The sequence below is a fragment of the Phyllobates terribilis genome, unplaced genomic scaffold (genome assembly GCF_046119375.1).
Source record: "Phyllobates terribilis strain yellow unplaced genomic scaffold, ASM4611937v1 Scaffold_13__5_contigs__length_258822181, whole genome shotgun sequence".
NCBI lineage: Eukaryota > Metazoa > Chordata > Amphibia > Anura > Dendrobatidae > Phyllobates > Phyllobates terribilis.
Genome location: NW_027362773.1, coordinates 113,214,648 through 113,235,325, shown reverse-complemented (window position 1 = coordinate 113,235,325; position 20,678 = coordinate 113,214,648). Strand labels below are relative to the sequence as shown.

Below are 20,678 nucleotides of genomic sequence, written 5' to 3'. Positions count from 1 at the left end.
GGTCAAATGACTGGTGTATAGGGTGTCATCCTCCTGTAAGTCATGGCACTGTGAAAAACCCATTTAATGGGTTTTAGGAGGCAATATGGTTTAAAACTTGGCGAATTGGAAAAATGCTCCTGTCCTTACTCCTAGGGTCCACTTCCCATTCTTCTGCCAGGGCCCACCGGAGGATCCTCCGGTCCTCTGGTGGGCCAGTCCAATGCTGAAATTACCCCAACGTGTGTTTTACTAGTTTAATATAATAATAAATAATAATAATAATACAACATTCTTAGAAAAAGAATGTATTTGATCACAAGGCTGAAAGGCTCTTGAATTTTTGGCAGACACTTGGTTAACGCATTGTCCTATGGAATGAAGCGTTTAGTAAATGCTGTGGCTAGAAACTGGCAAACTATATTTTCCATTCCTTCTCTAGTAAATTTAATATATGAGAATATTTCTGAGCCAGCTATGGATATATAAGACAGTGTTTGCATGTAAGAGATGATTTATCAAAAGCCGCACTCACAATAGTTCCTTCCTCTGTCACGGATAATTCATTTATTTGAATGTATATCTGTAACGTGTGCGGAATAAACGGATGTATCTGGTTAATGTCTGCACCTCTCAGACATTCATATTGTGATGGGCTCAAAAAACAAAGCTCGGATATTACTGTGTGCGAAGAATTACTAGGAAAGTCTGTATTCTTATCTACTGGTATTGTAAGTGCATCTTTCCAACTTCAAATGAGTAAAAAAAAAGTGTATTTGACTTAAAGGGGTTGTCTGAGACTTTAACATTGATGGTCTATCTTTAGTATAGGTCATCAATGTCTGATCGGTGAGGGTGCGGCACCTGGCACCTTGGCCGATCACCTTTTCCCGGTGTCGGCCGAAACTGCTCAGCACAGCTCCATCGATGGAATAGTGGCCGCGGCTGGGTACTGCACATCCACCCCTTATTGATTTGAATAGGTAGCAGATGTGCAGTACCCGGCTGCGGCCACTAGCTGCGCATCTGAGCAGTTCCGGAAAAGCTAGGAGTTGCACCCCCAATGATCAAACATTGATGACCTATCCTAAGGATGGGCCATCAATGTTAAAGTCCCAGACAACCCCTCTAAAGGGATTCTTTAGATTAAAATAAACATTTTAGAGGTAAGTTGCATTTTTGGGATCCCTATGTATTTGGTTGAAAAATACTGCCTCTCATGCTAGCAGTCAATTGATTTCAATGGTAAATATGTACAATTTAAAGTGGTTTTCCGGATTCAGAAATCCCCTGTCCAACAGTTGCTGTTTTTTTTAAGTGCTTTTCTCACCCTCTCTGGGTCCAGCGCTGAGTCTCCGCCGTTCCTGGTGTCTGATATTGTCTGCAGTGGTTATGTCATGTTGACAGCACTGCAGCCGATCACTGAGATCATCTGATCTGCCCCAGTTGACGGCACAAGCCGCTCAGAGTTGTGGAGCTCACTGATTGACTGATGATGTGTCAACGTGACGTCAGCGCTGCAGACATACACATACAGGGAGCAGTGGAGGAAACAGCACTGGACCTGGCAATGGTGAGCAAACTTAAAAAATCTGCAGATGGTGGACAGGCAATTTCCAACTGGGAAAAAAAAATCTTTAATTTCACCTGTGGTTGCGCTACTGAGAAATGAAACAGTTGCTGCAGCTTCTCTCACTGGTTACAGCTTAAAGGGAATCTGTCAGCATAGAATGACTTCAGGCCAATCACAGGCGCTCAGTGCACCCCTGGTGTGGCCAAACATTTAAATATACCTTCCCATTACTTGTTTTCCATCTATCTCTGCCCTTCTATGACTCTATGAAGCCAGAGATGTTAATCAAAGAAGGGAGGGATAAAGAGAAAACAAGCAGGTGGGAATGTGCACTTAAATGTTTGGCCACACCAAGGGTGCACCAAGCGCCTGTACTTGGTTCGAAAAGTCACTCCCTTTAATTGATGGGAGTTTCAATAGTAAGCTACATTGTGATAACATTTTCATTGGTGGTCTTTTCTAACAAAACCGGATTGACACAGTAGGACAACCCCTTTAGAGTTGGCTTTTTTACTCCATGTTTTTAGTGGAGCGTCACCAGTTGTAGTCAAGTCACACAACTGGAATTTGATGATGCAAATGTTGTGTAACACAAGGCACGAAAAATGTTCCTACTTATATAAGAGTAAGTACAAAGTTGTGCAACAGTGGAGAGAGATTTATTTTACATTTACTTCTTTTAAATGCAAAATATGCAAAATTGTTAAGTTCCCACAATGAGTTTTGGGTGAGTTTTTGACGCTACGTATTGAAAAGAAAAATGCAGCATTTTACAAAATGAATGGGATTTGTAGAAATGTCATGCTCATGTCTTAAAATGAACTCAAAATGGTGTGTGACAATTGTCAGTACAGAGGGCGGTTTCTGTTTTTCTGGCGTTTTTCTGGTCTGTGCCGCTAGACATAACAATCAGTGAAAACCAGGAATGCGTTTCATCAGCTAACAGTGGATGTAACACGTCACTATAACCCCCTGTATACACCTATATACATCTATATACACCTATATACACATAACACAAAGGCAAACTCAGCATTTCATGAAAAAAAACATAATGAGCTTTAACTTTACACAAAAAAACCCTAAATTAACCAATTTCCCAATGAAGCAATCACCCCATGTTGTGCTTCCCGTGCTGTTTTCCTTCTTAGCTCACGTGTATGTACTTCCCTGCATTGTGATCATTCCCAACATTGTACGTATTAACCATTTCTTTGCTGCAATAAATTTTAGTGTAAAGGATCAGCTCCCCAAACAGCTGTGTGATATGATTCCGGCTCCTTTCACGCGAACGCTTAAAAAAAAAACGTGTGTTCCATCCGTGTGACACGCGCCGGAATAATACGCAGAATAGAAATTACAGATTTTTATGTGCTAACCATGTACAAAGATAGATAGATAGACAGACAAAAAAATTAAAGCAGCACTCCAAATTAAGTACAACAGGTGCATGATAGACACCTCTCCATTACTAACCCAGGGCTTGATGTCACCTGTGTTTTTGAACAATTCACACTTGACATCAACCCCAAGCTCCATTACCCCGTTTGCCACCGCACCGCATCAGGGCAATCGGGAAGAGCAGAGGCGAAATGCCATAATTGGAGCATCTCATGTGATGTGCCACTTCTGGGGAGGCTGTGAGTTGGTATTTTTAGGCTGGGAAGGGCCCAAAAAGCAGGGACCTTCCCAGCCTCATAATATCAGCTCACAGCTGTCTGCTTTACCTTTGCTGGTTACAAAAAATGGAGGGATCCCCAAGTAATTTTTTTTCCATTTATTTATTTATTAAGTTAATTCATGTACATAAGCAATACATGCATGGCAGAAAAGGAAAAATCTCACGGATATCTATGTATCTATGTATCTATCTATCATGCACATGTCCGATTTTTTCCTTGGGCAAAGTCTGTCCTAGGAAAAAAAATAAATAAAAAAAATCGCTGTATGCCCAAGTTTGATCCGATATTCGGCCATGCAAGTCAATGAGTCCATGAAAAACAGCAGACTGCACTCGGATGACATGTAACTTCAGTCCGATTTCCCCAGACGGACACAATGGAGAAGATGGAGGATTTTTTTTTTCCATCTTCTCATCTAAGAGAATTGGATCACACCTTGCCTTAGGGTAAGTAGTCAATAGGAGATCGGAAGGGGTTGATTCACAGCACTGAACAGCTGTTATCATCTCCATAAACACATAAGCCAGGAACACGGGATACTGCAAATCAGCTCCCATTCAATAGATACCTGCAGATCAGTGGGGAATGCTGGGTGTCAAATCTCCACCGATATGATATCAATGACCTTTCCTAACAATAGGTCATCAATAGTGAAGCAGTCGACAACCCCATTAAGTCTCTACACACACTGCCATGTAAAGAGAAGTTAAAGACTTTTTTTTATACCTTCCTTCCTATTTGGATCCATTCGTTCTTGTAGCTAAATAAAAATCTATTCGGTGTTGTTTTTTTGGTTTATTTTTTTGCCACTAGCATGCTGCATTTGTGGCAACCTGCCAGTCGCAAATCAATCACATTGTATTGCATTATGCTGCAATGTAGGATTGGCAGAATGTGATCTTTGCTGTTTGATATGTGACATTGCACATCCATTTTTTGCCGTTTTTTGTGAAAACCGGACCTATTATTTTTCAGTGTGCCGGATCCATTTTTGGTCCGTGTGTCAATAACTACAATTCGTGTGTCAACCATTTTTCTTGTCTGACAAAAAAAAAATAGTGAGGATTTTCAAAGCTTCTACAATCAACTGCTGAGCGAAAAAAATCAGACATCTCGCATTTTTTAACTTTTATCTAAAGTTTAAACGACCCCCAATGCTTGTTATGTATCATTTTTTAATTTTCAGAGCCAGGGCTCGTGAACATAACTGATTATATTGGATAAGTGTATTTTTCGGATCACACTCGTACCTATGATAGTCTATGGGGCTGTGCACATTTCCAATTTTTTCCTTGTCCTGGGTGGTCCAAGGAAAAAAATCGGAGACACGTCTGATCAAAATTGGCAATGCAAGTCTATGGGTCTGTGGAAAACATCAGTCCACACTCGGATGACATCTTGGTACTAAGAAAGTGCCTCTATCTAGGTACTGAAAAGCGACTATACATTTATCATATATAGTCATCCTACGACGACTTTTAGCTTTACTGACGACTTTTTGGACGTCTTTTGCAGTGACTTTTCTTTTTTTAGAATTCCATTTATAACATATTGGCGGATCCTAAGTCAAAACCGCCAGAAGAATGGATCGGTCACTTCTTTTAGCTGCTTCATGACTTTCGAAGCCTGAAGCAGTTACAAAAAAGTTACGTAACACGAAACATGTACACAGCAAGTGGTTTTCACATTGCAGTGCATGTGATCATTCTTTTTGACATATTGTTTAGTGTTTCTTCAGGCGAAACAAAGGTGGAATCCGCCTGAAAAAAAGATGCTGTGTGCACATACCGAACATGGTGCCCTCAATTTGCCTTTGAATGTCTCCTCCACTGAGAAAAGTGCTCCAGTCCTCCTGCATTAAAGATAGCTAACCCAGTAGCATACAGAGAAGTAGTAAGTCTAAACTATACCTCCACAGCACAGGATAGGCAAGGAAGGCATGGCTAATACTTACCATTGTGCACCTCGTGCCAAAGAGGTGGCCATATTTGATACAGGTGGACTGGAACACTTTTCTCAGTGGAGGAGGCAAATTGAGGGCACTAGGGAAGGTAACTATACATGACAATAAAGTGTCACATTTCAGTGCCAGCGTGGAGGGTTGCTTTTTTCTAAGCTGTGAGCTAGGACGTCCTCTCATGATCCAGATTCACTATAAAATGACTGCTGCATTCCCTGCCTCTGATTTTATACAGTTTATGATAGTCCCTTCTGATTGGCTGTGCTATGCCATGTGATATGATAAGGACAAGGCATTATGGGGAAGTCCACCCCGGGCTATGTCCAATGTCTTATGAGCCTTCTCTGGCTGACAATCTTCTGCAATGTGTAAAGAATTTCCTAAAATTCAAGACAAATTCAATTTGCATGAAATCGATTCGCTCATCTTTAAAAAATAGTTAAATTATAAATGTCACAGGTGTATCAGGTTTGACAGACAGTCATTCTGGATCCGGCTGTAGAAGGTCTCTGCGCTTGGCCTTGCAGACACCTTCTTGATCCTTTCATCATCCTGTCCTTTCTTGGACTACACAGTGATCTCCACCTTCTGCTGCTAATTAACACACCCTTGCTGGATCTTTAAATACCCTCAGTTTCTCCAGAGAATCACTGGTGATAGAGTAAATTCCTCTGTTCAGGTCTGGAGTTCTAGCAGTCGGCTAGATTCTTCTTGGAGTTCCTTTGTGGATTGTGGTTGTAATCTCTTTGGTGTCTTCTCAAAGCTAAGTGTATCCCCTTGTCTGTTTCCCTGGTTTGTCTTTAGTTGCAGTTGTGCTGACTAGTGCTCATCCCTCCTCCTCCCTACCTAGGGTCTAGCTCTAGGGACAGCCAGGGCTAAGGTATCCTGCTTGGCGCTAGGTACGGAACCTATTTAGGGACGATAGGGGAGTCAGGGTGATATTAAATCTGCCTAGGGTCTCCACTCTCCCTAGCTGCTGGGCTTCCCTCCTTTCCCATCGTTGTACGCTGGGTCCTTCCCATATCTAGCATGACAATAAATTAATTGTAATTGTTCTTAATTGTATATTAGGGAATTGATATTCTAACCTAATGATTGTCTTAACGATATATGACTGGCGAATAACAAAGGACAGTGATTGGCTACAGCATTCACTTGAGGTATACGGGACATCATTGCTGCAGCCATATAAACAGAAGGCTGGCGGGAGGACACGACTGGGCAGGAACGGCGATGCATAAAAAGATGAGTATACATTTTTTAGTTATTTTCTCACTGCTAGCAGTTGTGGCCACATTTTTTAATAACATGACTTGTATTATAGCACGAGACTCTTTTACTTTGCACTTGACATGTGACTTATTGTCCTCACTTGATCATTTTGTTTTGGAGATATTTGCCAACTTTCCTGGAACACCCGGGATGTTCCAGAGAAAAAAAAGGAGACGTTTCAGATTCTTGGAAGAGCTGGCAAATCTTGCATGCACCATAGATGCTTCCCAGAAAGCAGCACGTCATGAGTTTTCTGAGAGCGGCCCTAGGATGTTTTCAGATCAAACTGAGCTACAATGTCCAGATGCAGCAATCAGGTAGTAGGAAAGGGCCATGGCCAGTAAAAAGGGGCACGGTTATGTAAAACCATGTGAAGAAGTTAACCCCATTTATGGCTATGTACAAAAGGGAGGAGTAATATGGCTATGTACAAAAGGGAAGAGTAAGCATAAATCGGATGAGACTCTCCCATTCAAGTCTATAAGGGAGGCGTAATACAGCTATGTACAAAAGGGAGCAGTAATATGGCTATGTACAAAAGGGAGCAGTAATAAGGCTATGTACAAAAGGGAGGAGTAATATGGCTATGTACAAAAGGGAGGGGTAATGCAGCTATGTACAAAATGGAGGAGTAATATGGCTATACACAAAAGGGAGGAGTAATATGGCTATATACAAAAGGGAAGAGTAAGCATAAATCGGATGAGACTCTCCCATTCAAGTCTATAAGGGAGGCATAATACAGCTATGTACAAAAGGGAGCAGTAATATGGCTATGTACAAAAGGGAGCAGTAATAAGGCTATGTACAAAAGGGAGGAGTAATATGGCTATGTACAAAGGGGAGGGGTAATGCAGCTATGTACAAAATGGAGGAGTAATATGGCTATACACAAAAGGGAGGAGTAATATCGCTATGTACAAAAGGGAAGAGTAAGCATAAATCGGATGAGACTCTCCCATTCAAGTCTATAAGGGAGGAGTAATACAGCTATGTACAAAAGAGAGGAGTAATATGGCTATGTACAAAAGGGAGGAGCAATAAGGCTATGTACAAAATAAAGGAGTAATATGGCTATATCCAAAAGTGAGGAGTAATACAGACATGTACAAAAGGGAGGAGTAATATGGCTATGTACAAAAGGGAGGAGTAATACGGCTATGTACAAAAGGGAGGAGTAATACAGCCATGTACAAAAGGGAGGAGTAATATGGCTATGTACAAAAGGGAGGAGTAATGTAGCATCGGCGTCTCTGCCCTCTGCTAGGCAGAGACGTTGTTCCCCTTACCGCCGCGCTCCTGCTCTGGCGTCTTCCGGCCTCCCTGCTGCTGCTGCACGCAGCTTCTCGGGCACTGTGCTTAGGGAGCACGCTCCCTCCCTCTTAAAGGGGCCGAGCGAGCCATCCTTCGCAAATTATTACTGCCTCTTCATCCCTCATTTCTCTTCCCGGACCGCTCCCATCTCCGTGCTCACCCGTAAGGGAGTGGATCCCAAGGAGTGGACTCCCGAAGCGGAGGAGGCCTTCATCTCTCTAAAACAAGCCTTCTCCTCCGCCCCTGTGCTGCACCATAAGGACTGCAACAAGCCTGGAGGTTGATACTTCAGGCCCAGTGGTCTCTGTTCTTTGCCCGATTCTGTTTTACTCTACATTACCGCCCTGCGGACAAGAACGTTAAAGCCGACGCTCTGTCCCGCTCATTCCTGTCCTCCAACCAAGAAGAGGAGCCTCTGCATATCATCGACCCCTCCAGAATAATGACTGTGGCCCCGTTTGACCTGTCTCGTCTTCTACTTTTGTAGCTGTTACAGATCGTAAGAAGGTTCTTCTCTGGGGTCATTAGTCCAAATTAGCCGGCCATGCTGGCCAGAGGAAGACCTTCCTGCTCATCGCCCGGCATTACTGGTGGCCCTCTCTACGCAAGGATGTTGCGGATTTCGTTACAGCTTGTTCCTCCTGTGCCCGTAACAAAGTTTCCAGGCATCTTCCCGCTGGTCATCTCCTGCCCTTACCTGTACCTTCCGCCCCGTTGCAAAACATAGCTATGGACTTTATTAAGGATCTCCCTGTTTCTGCCGGTTGTACTGTCATTTGGGTGGTCACTGACCGCTTTTCTAAAATGGCTCACTTCATCCCTCTGCCTGGTCTCCCGTCCGCATCTGAGCTGGCCTTCCCCTCCACATTGTGTCTGATCGCGGAGTTCAGTTCACTTCGAGCTTCTGGAGAGCTACGTGCAAGCTGCTGGATGTCACCCTGGACTTCTCTTCTGCTTATCATCCCCAGTCCAATGGTCACGTGGAACGTATCAACCAGGTCCTCAGTCTCTGGTCAGCGAATTTTCTACCATTTGGGAGAACACTAGATCCACACTTCTTCTGTCCTCTGAGCGGATGAAGAAACATGCCGATAAGAGACGTCTTGATCCACCTCAATTCCGTCCGGGAGATAGGGTCTGGCTCTCCTCCAAAAATGTTCGGCTCAAAATACCATTGTATAAGTTGGGTCCGCAGTTCATCGGTCCATTTGAGGTTCTCAAGCAAATCAATCCCGTGGCTTACAAGCTAAAACTCTCGGCCACCACGGATTCCCAACTCCTTCCACGTATCTCTCCTCAAACCTGTTGTTCTTAATTCTTTTACTGACAATCCAGATACCACCCCAGCTCGGGTCTCCGCTGAGGACGTTTATGAGGTAGAGAACATTTTGGCCACCAAAAGGGTAAGAGGTAAAACCTTTTTCTGGTGGATTGGAAGGGGTTTGGCCCGGAGGAGAGGTCTTGGGAGCCCAGGGAGAACATCCATGCCCCCCTTCTTCTTAAAGAATTTCTTGCAAGCCTAAAAAAGAGGGGGCGTAAAGGGGGGGGGGTACTGTAGCATCGGCGTCTCTGCCCTCTGCTAGGCAGAGACGCTGTTCCCCTTTACCGCCGCGCTCCTGCTCCGGCGTCTTCCGGCCTCCCTGCTGCTGGTGCACGCAGCTTCCCGGGCACTGTGCTTAAGGCGTGCGCGTGCTCCCTCCCTCTTAAAGGGGCCGCGCATGCCGTCCTAAAAAGTCCCCAAGCCAATGGCCGGAGGACTCTCCCTATTTAAAGCACCTCCTCCAATATGGAGGTGCCCGTGCAAGGTTGTTGCTTTGTGATACTTACTTTGCTTCAGCCCTCAGGTCCTCTGCAAGTCAGTCTTGTCCGCCAGTCTGATCTTCAGTCCAGTCCGCCAGTCTGACTACTTTCCAGCCCGACAGTCTGCCTTCAGTCCAGTGCGCCAGTCTGTCTATGGGCTCTGCCAACCTGCTTACCTGGAAGCATCTGCCCGTTACCTGTCATGCCTGCCAGTCTGCTTACCTAGAAGCACCTGCCTGTTATCTGTTGTTTCCGTCAGCTTGCCTACCCGGAGCACCTGTCTGGCTATCAGCCGAATCAGCCTGCCTGACTACCTGGACCACCTGTCAGCCTGCCTGCCGTGCTCTTCCGCTGTACTGGTCAGTTACTGCCTTCAGACCCGTGGGAGTCACCTGCTCTCATACAAGGTCGGTCCCAGAGTGGCACCTCGTCCCTCTGCTCGGTCCCTCCCTGGTTCACGGAGTCGACTGAGCCGCCGTGCGACCTGGTCAGGCCGAGTAGATACTTAGTCACGCCCCTCTGGTCCCTCATTGCACCGCAGCACAGAGGTTCCACTACCCGGATCCGTAACAAGTAATATGGCTATGTATAAAAGGGAGGAGTAATATGGCTATGTACAAAATGGAGGAGTAATACGGCTATGTACAAAAGGGAGGAGTAAGCGTAAATCGGATGAGACTCTCTCATTCAAGTCTATAAGTGCGAGAAAAAAAATCAGATGCCGTATGGAGCCACAGTAAAGCATCCGATTTTTACGGATACATTGAAATTCTCTAACATAGGAAACTGTAAATGTAAAAAAACAGACTGCACATGGCTGACAATTGAAAAAAAAATTGTCCCACTTTTTTGGATGAAACTCTGAATGATTTTTTATACGCTCGCGTGAACCTACCCTTAAAGGGAGAGAATCTAACAGCTGATTCATGCCGCCCAAATTGCAGACAGCATGAATTGGAGTATACTTTTCTCTGAAACACTCTGGCATTTCACAGAACATATAGTTTAAAGATCCAACCAGGGACCATAGGGAGAGCAGACTCCTTTCAGTGCTGGTGCATGTGATTGAGAGGCCTCTCCCATGTGTGTACTTGGTGAGAGACCTGTCAATCAACTCTAGCAGCGCTGGGATTAGCTGGCCAAGGATGAGGTTGGAGGAGTCTTATGGTCCACATCCGGATCTTTAAACTATATTTCGTCTGAAATGCTGGAACGTTTCAAAGAAGAATTGAGTGCGTATTGAGTGCGTATATTACTGATCAACTGGGATATGTTGCACAATTAAACACAGGAGTGCACAATCTTTTTGGTCAGAGCCACATTAACGTTTTGTGCAACAATAACATTTGGATACAATATTTAAGTTATGAAACATAGAGCTTTATATACAGTTCAACTCCTTTTCGTCCATTATGAAGCTCTGGACAAGACTATAGTTCTCTTGGCAGTAAAGAAGCAACGTCAAAAAAGCAGATTTTGCTGAGTGTTTGCTGTGTTTTTTACAGCATTTTTGCAGCATTTTTGTGGGTACATTTGACTCTTGTGCATGCTGATAAAGTTTATTGCATAAAAAAAGAATACGTTTCAACTTCCTGGCACCAAAAGTGCAGCAAAACCTGATACCTGCGTTTTTTGCTACGTTTTTGCACTACCCATTGCTTTCTATGGGTGAAAAACGATGCAAAAACGCAGACAGAAGTGACATGATGCATTTTGCAAAAAAGCAGCTCTATGACAAAACAGTCAGGAAAAAAAGAAATATGTGTGCATGAGATTTCTGAAATCTCATAGACTTTGCTGGTACTGTAAAAGGCAGCTTAAATGTTGCATAAAAAGACACAGCAAAAAAAAAAGCTGCATAAAAGCAACATGTGATCATAGCCTGACAGAGCAATGTCACCCAATAATCTGAGCTTTTGGGAATTACTAGGATGTCCCAGAGAACTTTATGCATGACCATAGATCTCTCCAAAATACACATTTTTTAACTTTAATATTATAGGACAAATGCAGTGCCATTTTTTAGATTATGTTCACAGAACAGAAGATGGAAAAAAAAATTCTCCATCTTCTTCATTGTGTCAGTCCGTGATGTCATCCGAGTGTTGTCCGATTTTTTTTTCCATGGACTCATTGATTTGCATACAATGCAATCCGAATAACATATGCAATTTGTGCATGCTGCGATTGTTTTTCCTTGGACGGACTCAGTCCGAAGAAAAAATGTGACATGTGCACGGCCCCTTAGAACAACATTGGGCGGAAATTATGTTGTCTGCATGGACCCTTATCATTAAATATCATTGCTTTATCCTTCGTAATTTTAAGGCTGGAGGCACATGGCCATCTTTGGTCACGACACAGGTCGCATGGCTAAAGAGCGCTTTATGCTGCAGTGAATGTGGCACATTGCGATCTGCATGTAAAAGGCAAGTTGCAAAAAAAAAGATTTTGACATTCTTGCTTGTTGAGGTCGCGGTACAATGCATTTACTTGCACTTTGCTACAAAGTATCAGAGCCATAGAGCAATCTACAGCAGGTGAGCCCCAGACTAATAGTATAGAGATAGAGCTACATCTGAAACATAAACTAATGAAAAAATGTTTGATGGCTTCAAATAGCAAAATGATATAATGATTAAACAAGAAAGGTCTAGAAATCACCAAACTTACGTGTAGGACTAAACTCTGCAAAAAAGCTCATGAAAAAAAGTCTATATTTGTATTTGTACTTAGAAATCTAAATATAAGAACAGGCATGGAAGATGGAAAAGTGAAATATATCAAAGCAAAGATACATACGGGGTTAAACAAAATAAAAAAGAAAACCAAAGGGCGATGACAAATAATTGTGGGCAAGCGAAAGACATAATCACCGAGAGGATGACAACACGAAACCGCAACATGAAAGGGACTGAAAGAGCAGAAGGCAAAGGGGAAAAGTCCCAAAGTAAAAGGGAAAAGGGAAAGGATAGAAATGTAACAGTATAAAGAACAAAGTAACAATAAGAAAGTTTCCTTACCAGCGCTCAGAGCTGCTGGAGCTGCCGGTGACAGCTCGCTGGGCTGCCTGCGCTGCTTCGCTCAGCACAGCTTCCTCCCTGAACATCTCAAGTGTTCTTATATTTTCTGTGTACAACTTCAGAGACAGGAAATTGGTGAGCTGCTCTGTCCTGTCCGCCCCTCCCCTGCCTGCTTGGAAGTTCCTTAACTTCATACAGGAGATGAGGTTGTGACATGAAGGATGAGGCATCAGGGAGCCTGGCGCACTCATACACATGAAGAAAAAGCCTTGTGGCCAATTAGGAAATGGAAAAACTGGGCAGATAAGCCTCCCCGAACACGTCTCACCAATGTTTGCATCACTCAATTTACAGTTTTACATTTCCTGGAGTTTCTTTGACTTTAAAATATCCGAAAAAAAGTTTTTTCTTACTCCTAAAACAAAGTTAGATAGACAGTGACACTATGACTATTTGTGGCGACAAAACCTGTGCTTGCTCCAACGTCTCCGAGAGCTTTGTACATTGTGTGTCTCGTCTTCCTTTTTCTCATTATTTGTTGATGTTTGTTTTGTTATGTGTCTTATTCTGTAGTTTTGCATTCTTTTATATATGCATATAAATTTTATCTATACATAATATTAATTTTATTCATAAAGTGACAACATATTCCGCAGCACTTTACAATTTAGGGGGGACATGTACAGACAATAAATATACAAAGTAGCACATAGTTCAACAGTTACAGGAGGAGTGAGGGTCCTGCTTCTCTCAAGTGACGCGCCCCCGGGGCAATGGGGTACTCGGCGTCCGGGCCTATGGATGCTGGTGGGGGATACCACGGTGGCTGGCCCGGTCCGTGGCCCAGGGCGGTCAACCAAAAAGGGGGGTTTGTAACTTGGATAGGAAAAATAAAATAAATAGTTTGTGACGCCACCTGTGGTACCTGGTAAGGTTTACCAGCGCTGCTACAGACCTCCGGGGGGTGATGGGATGGCAGCTGAGGTGTTTCTTCTCCCCACAGGTGGAGCGGGCCCCTGGGGCAGTATGGAGTTTGATGGTGGTGATGCTGGGACTTGTAGTGCAGGCGGATGGCGCAGCAGGAGTAACTGACAGAGACAGGGGATCCGCTTCAATACCTTTACTAGTGCTGATGTCAGGTACGGTCCAGGGTACTCAGTAGGGTGGGTGCACTTCAGGACTTCTCCCCAGTGAGCGGGTATAAGGCCTCCTGGTCCGTGTCTGCCTCTCTGTATGCTCCTGGCCAGCCTGCAACTGGGCCTAGCTTATGTGTCGTGCTGTTCCTTCACCTGTCACTCGGTAGTAGGACCTTCTGCTGGTAACCACTCTCCCTGGACGCTGGGGCCTTGTGGTTCCTGGTCCTGTGTGGGTCTAGCTTCAGGTCTGCCAGGGACTTGTAGTCCTCCTGGGATGCCGGTTATCCCTACTGGGTATAAAGGGACCCTGTAGGCGCCGACCCGGTGTCCGGTTTGTATATCGGGGTGAGCCTATAATGCTCCTCTGCCCCCTCAACTCCTCTCTCCTCTCTCCTCTTGCCGTCGGCCACACTCGGGGCCCCCAGAACTCAGCAGCGGACGTGCTGCGTCTTCACTGGTCTCAGCGCCAGCACGCTCTCCAACAACTCACTCACTAAACTGAGCTGCCTGGCTCCACCTTCCATATATATATCCCTAACGGGCTCCCTCTGGTGGTATGAGGTGGACGGGTGGAGGTGTTTGTATGTAATGAGGGCCTCTTGTGGAGAAGTCCGTCCATGCACCCTGGGTCCTATGGTACCTGTGCGCAGCAGGGTGCCACACAAGCTTACAGACTATAAGGAAATAGGGGGGGGACACAATAGGTAAGAAGTGCTTGTCATGTACGGTCCAGCCATCATTATAAGAAATAAGGCATTTCAAATCAATTGCAGGATCCAGTATCAGCCAGTATCTGTGTAAGTGCAGTTACCAAGTGCTATTGAGTGCATGGAGGATGTGGAGACAGATAAATAGGAGGGAGCAGATTCTTAGAAAAATTTAGAACGAAGGAGCAAGGAAGAGTTAGGTTAGTGAGCTGAGGTGATAGGTCTGTCTAAAGAGATGTGTTTTTAAAACACGTTTAAAAATGTGGGAGCTAGGTATTAATTGGATTGTTCGGGGTAGTGCATTAGAGAAAACCCGTGCAGCAGGAGAGAAGTCATGGAGACGAAAGTTGGAGGTTTGGATTATGGAAGATGTTAGACTTAGATCAATTGCAGAATGGAGGGCACGGGTAGGGTGATAGACAGAGATGAGGGAGGAGATGTAGGGCGGTGCAGAACTGTGGAGACCTTTGTGGGTGAGAGCGATGAGTTTGTATTGTATTCTATAGTGGATGGGCAACGAGTGTAATGACTGGCACAGGGTGGAGGCATCGGTGAAGCGGCAGCATAGAAATACGACCCTGGCTGCTGCATTTAGGAGGGACTGGAGAGGAGAAGGTTTTGTTAGAGGGACACCGATCAGAAGAGAGTTGCAGTAGTCCAGACGAGAATGAATAAGAGCAACAGTAAGGCTATGTGCACATTTTGCATTTTTGGTGCGTTTCCGCAGTGTTTTTTTCCGAGCGGAAATGGGCCAAAAACGCTAGGGAATTCTTGTGCCAGCTAATGCAATGACAAGCCTGAAGTGCTGTGCATATGATCAGGAATTTTCCTTTCAGGATTTTATGTGTGTTTAAATCTGCAGCATGTCAATTCTTTGTGTGTTTCTGTACCGTTTTTCACCCATTGCCTTCTATTGAGTCAGTCAAAGTACTGAAGTTACACTGCTCAGTAATGCTGTAAATGTCCTCTATGCCTCTGCTGTTTCTGTCTCATGAGCAAAAGCGATGATCAGGAATCCCTCTCTCTGTGTGCTGTGTATAGAAGATATCATAGCAGGAAGTCTCCATCCACCAGCTCAGGGACAACTGAAAATAAAAATAAAGCCTGCAGAGGGGAAAACTGGGGAAAAATGCACAAAAAAAAAGTCATATAATGACCATAAATAGAGTAATTCATGAGGTACACACGTATGACAGCCTTTTCTGAAAAGTTACCTGAAATGACTTAGAATAGTTGTCTCTTATAAAGTGTTAGAGAGAACCTGTCTTGACATTTTACCACCCCAAATCGCCATCATGCCTTAATGAATTGAAAATCCTTCCCATTGTTTAAGATGCAACAAAAGTGATAAAATACAATTTTAAAATGCCCCTTTTTGTATGATAACAACCTCTGAGGAGTACGGTGGCCATTCACACCGTATGGAAAAGTCATGCAGTCCGGTGTCCAAACACACTTCCTCCAATCTTCATTGACATCTCCCTAGTTGCTGAAGTTAATAAATTAAAAAATTAATTACCTGCCCCATGCTGTGCGCTAATGCCCTGTAAGTAGTTAAGTGGGCATTCATACTGTGCAGAGTCAGTCAGGATGGGCTCACACATGGAGCTTGGCACCGAAGTGCATCTGATAAGAAGCCGTTTGCCCAATGTTGTAGCCGCTTTCCGCTGCATTATTAGAAGTTAATTGCTAATGTCTTGCCTATTCTTAATGGATGCTCGGTTTTGCAAAACATTTGCGTCAAGCTCTATATGTCACCCCAGTCTTATGCCTTGTGGTATTCACCTACATCCCTGTCGCATTGATTGTCATCTGCTGTAGTCACCTCCAGGATTTTCCAAATCTTGCACGTATGATGTCACCTTGTATTCCCCAGACATGCACAGCACAACAATGTTTACAGTGAAGAAGATGGGAACATTTCCAGGAGCAAAATGTTCCTAAAACTGTCTCTATGAGACCATAAGTGTGCATAAAAAAAACAGTGGTTGCATTTTTTTAAATAAAAAGGGTTGTCCGGCGTTAGGCTACAAGTCTGCAGACTTGTGAATCCTCACATTCCACGCACTGTGAGGATTTTACGGTGCCGGTGCCAGGTCATGTGACCGCAGGTATGTGATTTGCATACTTCTAGACACATTCCGACTAGACTGTATCTGACCTCACTCTATACATTTGCCACGCACGTCTAGTCGGCACGTGACCACATGTACGCAAATCACATGCTAGCGGTCACGTGCCCGGCGTCGGCACCGGAAAAATCCTGACGGTGCGGAATTTGAGGATTCACAAGTCTGTAGTCACATAGAGTGACTGCAGACTTGTAGCCTAAGGCCGGAGATTCCCTTTAATGTGGTTTTCCTACTGAAATCTTGGAGAAAACCTGTAAAATATCGAAAGAATAATCACAGCCAATAGTTTGTACTACAGTTTTTAAAAAGCACAGCATGCCCTGAAAACAAGACAGCATTCAGCTTCAGTGTATAAATGGAATTTCATGAATTCTTATTCACCACAGGGTAACGTGTCTGCAGGGGGGGAACGTACTTCAAGGCACCAAAGGACTAAAAATTCAGTAGTGTGTAAATATACCCTCTTTGGAAATCGCCTTAGGCTCATCTCAGCTTTTCAATCATCTTATTGACTGGACAGGTATGAAGACTATCAGTTGTTTCTTCTCACTGTAGAGAGAGTTATGCCATAAAAAAAAGATCCTTGTCCAGCCTCGTCTTCTCATACTCCATTTTGACTGCAAGAAGGAGCCGAGTCACCAGGATCTTCCTCTGCCATCTTATGATAAGTTTCTGCTCAGTGGCTGCTGACTGAAGTGTTGGATGCAAATGGCAGAGTAGAAATTCAGATATATTCAGATATATTCACATGCACATTGCAGCAGTAATTTCTACTGTCTCATTAATCTGAATGGAGCTTGCAGAAATCTATGCACATGTTGCAGAAAAAAAATCATATCATCTTCTGTGTGTTCACACTTGCATTTGCATTTGATTTTATTGCAGAAAGTTTCGCGACTGTCACATTCCTTCGAAACAACTCCAATCTGAAAACTGGTGTGAACAGGTGTATTCTCAGAGCAGCCATCTCCATATACAGTATATCTAACAAATAAAGCTGAACTCATGAAATATATGAAATTGGAATTGCATTACTGCTCTAGAAAACAGGGGAAAAAAACAAAGATACTTAGTGCATAAATTGGCCAATTCATGTATGCCCAGGAGCCACGTCAAGGTGACCTTCTTTGCTGGGAACCTAATCTAATATGACTCCTCTCATGGGCTGATAGTCTACATTTATATGGGTAGATAGGATCCTGCTGTGATTAAAACCGCCATAGGCTGATGGGTGGAGTGCTCGGTCAGAGAGGCCATGTATACAAATATCAAAAGACTGAACGTCACTTCCTATAGCCTATGGCGGTTTTAATCACAGCGGTATCCTGTCTACCCATATAAATGTAGGCTATCAGCCCATGAGAGGAGTCACATTAGATTAGGACTCCAGCAAAAAGGATCGCCTTGTTGTGGCTACTAGGCTGACATGAATTGGCCAATTTATGAGCTAAGTATCTTTGTTTTTTTCCTAATTTCTAGAGCAGTAATGCAATTCCAATTTCATTTATTTCCGACTTGCATGCTATAGCTTTACAGAGTACAACTTTATTTGTTACTTAATAGTTTAAAGTGGTTATTCCACCACCAGTAAGGAAAAATACAGATTAAAAATAAAAACGTGATGGACAGTGAAGCTCGTGTATACCCTGTCCAGTTTTTGCATGCATTTGGGAAACTGGTTTAAAAACAGGGAAGTACGACGCTTTCATTTGTACTTCTCCTCCTTTTAGGATGTTCTGCGTTTGGTGACTTAAAAAGAAACAAATACTGATCTGTCATTACTTGTGCTAAGTTTTCACCATATGTCATAGGAATCAGTAAAAAGATTTTCTTAACATTACAGGTGATGTAATATCATTAGGATTTGCCATCGCTTGCTAATCTGAAGAGATGTGGCTCGCACACCCTGTAACCCACAGAGTGCAACTACTTCAGTTTTTCCCTGTGCAACTGTTCATCCACTGTGCAATGAATTAAAACACAGCCCCATTCACCGCTCATGTATGTGTCCATTATACGGTACTGATAACAGTCAAAGAAACCCTACTATATACCTCTGGATTCAATACTGGCATGCTCCATAGTAAGAAAAAATCTAGGGTGAAATATCTTACTGAGGCACAATAGAACTATATACAAGTTCCATGTAAAGCCATACACGCTGGTATATACTGTTCTGCTATATGAAAGAGACCTAAATCTACCACAGTGGGTTAATTTTTTTGCAGTCTGCACAGTCGGGTCTGGGTCCTGTTCGGCACCCGTCTATTTTGAGGTCTGCTGACACATAGTGAGGTGAACTACAAGAGTTAGGTACCGTCCTGATTGGGTCACCTTGTGGTGGTGGTGGGATGGCTTTTACGCTCGTTTGATCAAAATAGTGTCAACTAAGTTACTCTATGTTATTTACATGTACTATTACTATTTCTTTACTTACTACAGGGTATTTGCTCATTTTGCTTTTATCCTAGGCTTTGTCTGTTAAAAGGCCACAGTGTGAACGTGTACCTACACATTTCACGTATACCAACATGTGTTCTGGCTCATTTCTTTGGTTTTGCTTTAGTTTTTTTGTACAAACAAGGGTGTGGCTCCCCATTTTTGGACTGTGCATTTTGGCTGTATAGATTTCCAGGGGCATGTAATTGAACAGTTGGGTCTGGTTCTTCCCTGTCTAATTTGAGGTCTGCTGACACATAGTGACATGAAAGTTAGGGTCTTGTCGCGGTGAGATGGCTTTTACGCTAAGTCCCCTATGTTATTTATATGTACTATTACTATTTATTTATCTATTTGCTTAATATATTTTTTTGCTGATTTTGTTTTTATCCTAGGTTCTAATTTTTTGCAGTGTCTGAAGTCTCTGACTTTTAATCTCTTTACAGCCTGGGGCGTATTAGTACGCACTAGGCTGTCACCCCCTGTTCAGTGCGGGCTCCGGCGGTGAGCCCACACTGAACCGGGCACATGTCAGCTGATTATTACAGCTGACATGTGCCCGCAACAGAAGCGGGTGGAATCGTGATCCATCCGCGGCTGTTAACATGTTAAATGCCGCTGTCAATCTCTGACAACGGCATTTAACAGCGCTGTACCGGAAGTGCGTCACTTACCCCGCCCATCGGTGACCCCGTCACGTGATCGCGGGTCACTGATGGGTGGGCATGACAACCCAGGCTCTGCAGCGGACCCTGGTGGTTGTCATGTACTGATCGCTATGAGCGCCACCTAGTGGTTGGCGCTCATAGCACAGGAGCATTTCTGCTACATAGAGGTGATCTGCTCATCACCTCTATGTAGCAGAGGTGATCAGACAAGTGCTGCTTCTAGTCTCCTATGGAGACTAAAGAAGCATGCAAAAAGTGTAAAAAAAAATGTTTTAAAAAATATAAAAAAAAAAAAATATATATAAAAGTTTAAATCATCCCCCTTTCGCCCCATTCAAAATAAAATAATAATAAAAAAAACCACATACACATATTTGGTATTGCTGTGTTCAGAATCGCCCGATCTATCAATATAAAAAAGAATTAATCTAATCGGTAAACGGCGTAACGAGAAAAATATTCTAAATGCCAGAATTACGTTTTTTGGTCGCCGCAACATTGCAATAAAATGCAACAACGGGCGATAAAAACATCGGATCTACCCCAAAATGGTGTCAATAAAAACTTCAGCTTGGTGCACAAAAAATATGCCCTCAACTGGCCCCAGATCCAGAAAAATGGAGACGCTACGGGTCTTGAAAAATTGCGCCATTTTTTTTTTTTTTAGCAAACTTTGGAATTTTTTTTCACCACTTAAATAAAAAAGAACCTATACATGTTTGGTATCTACGAACTCGAAATACCCTGGAGAATAATAATGGCAGGTCAGTTTTAGCATTCAGTGAACGTGGTAAAAAAAAAACATATGTTGTATTGCACTTTTTTTTGCAATTTCACGCACTTGGAATTTTTTTCCCGTACACAATATGGCAAAACCAGTAACGGCGTTCAAAAGTACAACTCGTCCCGCAAAAATTATCACTCACACGGCCATATTGACCAAAAAATAAAAACGCTATGGCTCTGGGAACAAGGGGAGCAAAAAACGAAAAT

General features: G+C 43.5%; 1 protein-coding gene across 1 annotated transcript in view; it reads right to left on the bottom strand.

The window, feature by feature from the left end:
- LOC141173913 (serine/threonine-protein kinase D3-like) overlaps positions 1-12,816 on the bottom strand; it is an 84,242-nt gene extending 71,426 nt beyond the window's left edge. Inside the window, exon 1 of the mRNA XM_073658460.1 lies at positions 12,604-12,816. The gene's annotated coding sequence lies outside the window, so the exon portion shown is untranslated. The remainder of the gene's footprint in view (positions 1-12,603) is intronic.
- Positions 12,817-20,678: the final 7,862 nt, after the last annotated feature.